We start from the raw sequence: 7,372 nt of genomic DNA, 5'->3' as shown, positions 1-7,372 counted from the left end.
GTGTCTAAATTCGTTTTGGGTTTAAGACCGGATATTAGTTTAATGATTCAGCAACACTTGATTTGTTGGCAAAATAAACCTTTAGATGAAATCCTGAGATATGCCAGGTACTGCTGTGATGAGATAGACTCCAAGGCAAAGAAGCTAAAAGAGAAACTGATGGTGGTGCAGATGCAGGCAGCTGGTAAGGGTGGACAGCAGCAACAGCAGCAGGGAACAGGAACTGGGGGTAAGAAACAGTATAGCCAGAGCAAGGGCAATGAGGAGAACTCCACCTTTAGACCAAGGGTGGATATAGCCGCATTGAAGAAAACGACACGGTGCCACCAGTGTAACGAGGTGGGGCATTGGAAACGCGAGTGTCCCTATAACGTTGAAATTGGGGAACAGGAGGTAGAGGAGGAAGAGGTCCAGAGTAGTCCTGCAAGAGGGGCAACGCCATACCAAGGAAAGGTGCTCAAAGGGGGGACCCCACCTCCATGAGCCCAGTTCCCTCAACCACCCAGAGTAGGGACTATGGGTAAGACATATAGACAGATGCCTCTGTTTGTAGGAGGAGAGGAATGCTATTACGTCGATCCACTAACTGGACAGAGAGTGGAAAGGGAAGACTGTACCCTCGGGGCAGCCTTAGAAGTGGACCAAAGGGGACCCTATGTTGAGGCCGAAGTGGCAGGGTGCCCCACGACATTTCTAGTGGACACAGGAGCCACTCGATCCACGATAAGATCAGCAGCAGTTCCAGGCCTGCCCATGTCAGGAGAGACCATACAAGTGGTGGGGGTCGCAAACCGGAGAATGACTAGCCCATTGACAGAACCAGTGCAGGTGAAAATAGGGAAATACAGCGACGAGCATCAGTTTGTGGTCTGCGATTCTAGTCCTGTATGCCTGTTAGGAAGAGACCTTATGTGCAAGTTAAATTGTACGATATACTGCACACCACAAGGAGTGGAGGTATTGACCAATGATGACGATGCTGACTTCAAAGTCGCAAATTCAAGAATATGTGTGGAGCTGTATCCCACTTTGACCGTGGATGAGCTCCCATGGGATCTGAGAGAGACTGTGGCACCGGAAGTGTGGGATTTCACTGGGGAAGAGATTGGACTGGTTAAGGGAGTGGACCCAGTGAAAATTGTAGTGAAACCGCATGCTGAGTTTCCAAGAACACCCCAATATAAATTGACTCCAGAAACGATTGCAGGCATAAAGCCAGTGATCGAGTCCATGATTAAGCAGGGAATATTGAAGGAAATCGTGGGTAGTCCATGTAACTCCCCGATTATGGGTTTGCAGAAACCAAATGGGAAATTTAGGATAGTGCAGGACCTCCGAAAGATTAATAACATAGTTGTCTCATGTTGTCCAGTGGTACCGAATCCATCCGTGATATTGTTTCAGATACCGTTCCAAGCCGAATGGTTCACTGTGATTGATCTTTGCCAGGCTTTCTTTTCGATCCCATTGGATGAGGATAGCCATTTCCTTTTCGCTTTTAAGCTGGAAAATCGCGTATTAACATGGTGTCGTATCCCCCAGGGGTATACAGAAAGCCCATCGATCTTTAACCAGCTATTGAAGAAGAATCTTGAAAGTCTAGTACTGCCCCAGAAGTCAGTTCTGGTCCAGTACATAGACGACCTCCTTGTGGCGTCAGAGACAGAAGAAGCTTGCAGGGAGGATTCCATTACTTTGCTAAATCACCTAGCTGTAAATGGGCACAAGGTGTCCCCGGGAAAATTGCAGTACTGGCTGACAGAAGTGCAGTACTTGGGGCACAGAATAGAGAAGGGTAAACGAAAAGTGTCACCAGACAGAATAGAGGCGATCATGAAAATGAATGCGCCAAAAACGCAGAGAGAAGTCAGGATGTTTCTAGGGATGGTGGGTTATTGCTGACAGTGGATCGCGAACTTTTCACTGAAAGCAAAACCCTTACAAAAACTGACGCACAAGGAGGTGAGTGATCCGGTACCATGGGACAAAGACTGTTTGATGGCGTTCCTGCAGCTGAGAGAGGACCTGTGTCGTGCTCCTGCTCTGGGAATGCCTGATTACGATAAACCATTCTTGCTTTACTGTTGTGAGAGAGAAGGTTGTGCGTAGTCTGTGTTGGTCCAAATTCATGGGAATGCCGGTAGACCAGTTCCCTATTTCTCGGCTACTTTAGATCCAGTAGCCGCAGCGTTGCCCGGATGTCTCAAATCCGTTGCTGCAACAGGTGTCAGTATTGAGCGTTGTGAGAACATCGTGATGGGGCACCCGTTAGAGGTGTACGTGCCCCACTCTGTTGAACTGTTGATGACCAGGACCAAAACACAGCATCTGACCAACAGCAGGCTCACGCGCTATGAGCAAGTCATCCTTGCTGCAGAGAACGTGACCCTCAAGAGATGCTCTGTTTTGAACCCTGCTACCTTGATGCCACTCCCAAGCGATATCGATGATGATGAATGTACAGACCATGATTGCCTTGATGTGACTGAGCTATGCACCAAACCGAGACCCGACATCGTGGATGAGCCACTGACTGACCCCGATGAAATTTTCTTTGTCGATGGCTCATGTGTAAGAGACGAAGTTGGGCAGTTGAGAGCAGCTTACGCTGTTTGTACAATTTCTGGAATTGTGGAAGCTGGATGCCTGGAAGGAGTACACTCCGCTCAGGTAGCCGAGATTGTTGCATTGACGCGTGCCTGCCTGGCAAGCAACCAAATTCGAGTCACCATATACACCGACAGCCAATACGGTTACGGGGTAGTTCATGATTACGGGCAGTTATGGTCTCAAAGAGGTTACATGACGTCTTCAGGCTCCCCCATTCGAAATGGAGAGTTTGTGCGTCTACTGTTGGAAGCTTTGCAATGTCCAGCAGGGATTGCAGTTGTAAAATGTACCGCTCATACTCGAAATATGGACTTCGTGTCACAAGGCAATAGATATGCCGACGAAGTTGCGAGGTATTGCGCGGAACAAGGGTACTCTTTCACAGAGGTGGAAGTGGGTGGAATAAATGTAAGAACTGAATTAGCTATGATATTAGAAACTGTTGATACTTGGGATGAACTGTAGTGCATGCAAGAAAACGCACCCGACTTTGAAAAGCAAACCTGGGAAAAGGCAGGATGTGTAATAGGAGAGGCCCATTTTTGGGTCTCGGCAGATGGAAGAGCGGTGCTACCCAATGAAATGGTGAGCCCAATGGCCAGACAGATCCATGGTCCAGTACACTTAGGGAGAGACGCTATGATGAGAGTATTCAGACAAACGTGGTACAACCCTAAGTTCAGAGTAGCAGCTGAAGCGGTGTGCCAACGTTGTGTGACCTGTCAGCAGCTGAATGTAGGAAAAAGAACACCAGTTGCACTGAGCCACATAGGGAGGTCTGGAGGTCCATTCAATCAAATGCAGTTAGACTTTATTGAAATGCCAAGGTGCAACCGCCTACGTTATGTCTTGGTGGTTGTTTGCGTATTTTCCAGATGGGTCGAGGCATACCCTACACGCAGGTGTGACACCCTTACAGTAGCCAAGTTACTGCTTAGGGAACTCATCCCTAGATTCGGGGTACCGGCCTCTTTGGAATCAGATAGGGGAACGCATTTCAACAGCGAGCTTGTGAAGATGATTTGTGCGGCCCTGAACATAGATCAGAAATTGCATTGTAGTTACCGACCAGAAGCATCAGGGATCGTGGAGCAGATAAATAGCACCATTAAGGCCCGAATTGCAAAGATGTGTTCATCAACGTCCCTGAGTTGGCCTGATGCTCTGCCATTGGTCCTTATGAGCCTCCGTTGTACCCCAGACAGAAGAACGGGACTGTCGCCTCACGAGGTGTTAATGGGGAGAGCAATGAGGTTGCCATCTGTCCCAACTGCTGCACTGTTAAACATCACAGATGATATGATCCTGGACTATTGTAAGGGGCTGTCTGACGCCATTCATTCTGTGTCCCTTCAGGTGCAGGCTGCCGAAGTTCCGTCATGCCAGGACCTGTGCCATGACCTGTGCCCTGGTGATTGGGTGCTTGTGCGAAAGCACGTGAGAAGAAGCTGCCTGGATGTTCGCTGGCGTGGGCCCTTCCAGATCATCCTGATCACGAACACTGCAGTCAAGGTGGGAGGCCTGCCCAATTGGATCCACGCGTCGCATACGCGGAGGGTTCCAGCACCTCTGGAAGAAACAGCTCCTCTCTCGGATAGAAGTCCAGCTGCGGACCGAGAAGCCATAGAGGGGGCTAGCCAAGCTGTAGAGGTGCCAGAGGAAGCAGAGAACGAGTCTGACCAAGCTGAGGACGGTCAGTACAACAGCGAAACAGACGACGCTACTGAAGGAGGAAGTAGCTGGGAGTACGAATCAGACACCGACCAGTCTGAAAGAGAGCGTGAACAGACCAGAAGGAGAAGGAGCAGAAGGGTACGTGGAGAAGCTAATTGGCCACAAAGAAGGAGTTCTAGCCTGAGGTCAACTCCAGAGAGAACCCTTGCTCCGATATCAGAAGACTCAGACCCGGAAGAAGGTGCTCAGGGCTCTGAAGCACCAGATCTAAGAAGGTCAAGAAGAGTGCGTGTGCCTAGCAGAAGATACGCCACCCCTGAGTGGACATATCTGGCGACAAATGTCTTTGGAACGGGAGACAGGGAGGATACGAGCGGTGGTGGTGTCCAGCTCTGAGCCCATCATCACAGTGGAAGTACAGCTGTTAGTACCCGGAGTCGAAGCAGAAGGGTCACTAACTTTCACACTCCCCAGCCCTCCCCGCCTCAGCAAGTTAAAGCACATGTTTTTCACAGAATTGCAATTCCCCGACTTTGGAACAAAGATAACCAGCCACGAAGAGCACGTTCTTCGTTTGGAAATATTGAACTATGCTATTCAAGCCGCAGGTCCGAAATTAGTTGTAGATGCTTAAAGACTTTTATAAATAAGCAAGAAGAAGAAGATTATCTAGCGCCCAGGAAGCAGAGAATCTTAGGGACTTCCCTATTAGTTGACGGAGAAGGGCTAGGGTTGTCTGTGTTAAAGCTGCAAAAAGACTTTTTGAAAAAGAGACTGCCAGCTTCAAATTGTGGGGTTCTAAAGACTGAAGGAACAAAAGAGACTGTAAAAGGACGAGAAGAAAAGAGCTTTGCGTTGAAATAAGGAAGAGAATCCTACAGTCTGACGAAATGGAAGCCGGCACCCCGAATCGTAGAGCCAAATGTATAATAGGCACACTAATAGTAGGAGTGATACTTCTAATAGCTTTAGTGGTTATAGTTTCATATGTAGTGGGACATGAGAGGGAGGCAAGGGTATCAGACGAGGAGTCTGTAGTGACACCAAAACCCACTGTTGCGGGTGAGAAAGGAGAAAACATACAGGAGAAGGCGCTATTAGCAGCAGAAGCCCGCAGGTTACATATGGATGAGTCCCAAGGTGACTTTAGGTCAAACGCTTATGCTAAACTTTTGTATGAATACGTGGATGCCATGGAGGTTAAGGACTGCTATGTCTGCATGCAGTTGCCGGCGTCTGTAGACGAAGGCATTAGATATCATCACCTTCCGTTGACATATGGCATTACATGTAGCTTATTGCTTAGTATATTTTATGGGAGAGATAGTTTTGAATACTATTTCTCCAATTATGATTCAGTGTTACCAGAAGTCCCAAATTATAAACAGATGAATAAATGGGACTACTGGAAGAGTGAAGACAGATTGGCCAAGTTCTTCATTCCTTGGATTACCTTAGATACTTCACATGCCCGCAGAAATAATTTGACATGTAAGGTGTCAGAAATAGAGAAGAAGTTTATAGGGCAGGTGGATGATCGATACAGAAGGCAGAAGATTTTGAAAAAATCAGGACAATGGAAAACAGATTGGACCGAGGAAGAGAAGGCACACAAGAGAAAGGGTAGTAGTGGTCCAATAGCTTTGGATAAAGCGCAGAGAGGAAAGTTATGTCTTCACAGAGCCAAAACGTATTACGAAAATGTATACGTAGGAGAAGTCAGTTGTGAACATGCTTTCAATTTAGAATATTATACAAAAGATTTCTTGAAAGGAATGCAAGTGATTCCAAATGTATATTTTGTGTGTGGAAGAAATGCCTACGTGAGACTGCCTGACAACTGGTATGGATCATGTTATTTGGCAATTATCTTCCCCAAAATATACCATGCCCAAGACTTAGAGATCATTGAGGGCAAGGCTTCAGCGAGGGGGAGAAGAGACCTAGGTGATGCGGAAATGGTTGGAGATGTATTTGGAGCTGTATTTCCTCTTTTAGGACTGATCCTCAATGATGTTAAAATTAGACGACTGGCAACAGTCGTAGACAGGTTGTCTGCTAGCACTGCAAGGTCCTTAATGCTGGTGGAAGGAGAGATGCAATCGATAAGGGCCATGGTGCTTCAGAACCGTCTGGCATTAGACGTCCTGCTAGCAAAAGAGGGCGGAGTCTGTAAGGCCTTGAAGGTCCAGGAATGTTGCACTTACATTCCAGACAATTCAAAGCCCCTGGAGAAAGTTATCATGAACATAACTAATATCCACAAAGAGATTGAAGACCTAAGTAGAGAAAATGTTTGGGAAAAAGTGGGCCATGGAATGGGTGACGTTGGAGGTTGGTTCGCCAACATAGGAAAGAGTTTCGCGTGGTATGTGTTGAAACCTATCATCATAATATTGATCTGTGTGATCATGTTGTGGGGATTGGTGAGGGCATACAAATGGTATAGATCCAGGAGATTGGAGAGAGCCCAGAGGGAACAGCTACAGAGATTAGCTGCCATACAAGACAATCAGTACAGGAGCCTGAGGGCTCTAGAAACGCAGAAACGAGGAACACTAGCAATCACTTCAGTTTAAATGTTAGTGATGACCCCGAGAGGTCATCAAAGGGGCGAACTGAGAGAGCGTAAACTGAACGAATTGTATCAGTGCATCACACTTACACGTAGTACGCACAATCATGAAGAGAAATGCCATGGGTGCCAAGAATATATTCACCTATACTCTGACATGTGTAGTTAATCTAGAGATTTATGTAGAAGTGGAACTAATGCAGAAATGTGTGAACATGTATAACCTTATTAGACGTGATTAATCCTGAATCCATGTTGTGTAGCTGCTAAAATGTAAGAATGACATGCTGCAAACACAGAACGCAGTAGGCCTCAGGGCCAGAGCTGAAAGGGTTGGGAAAGGTATTCATTTGCACGACGTGGATTGCACTAAATGATATTTAGTCATTATGATGTCAATAGGTTTATATTTTATAGATGTGTTTATATAATCCTAAAGTAGAGTATTAACACGAGATATTGATTAATGAAAGGAGTTGAAGAATATAATCACTATGAGAAATGTTATAGGCC

This window comes from Lissotriton vulgaris, unplaced genomic scaffold (genome assembly GCF_964263255.1).
Source record: "Lissotriton vulgaris unplaced genomic scaffold, aLisVul1.2 SCAFFOLD_1482, whole genome shotgun sequence".
In the NCBI taxonomy this organism is placed as follows: Eukaryota; Metazoa; Chordata; class Amphibia; order Caudata; family Salamandridae; genus Lissotriton; species Lissotriton vulgaris.
Note: the sequence above shows the minus strand (reverse complement) of the source record.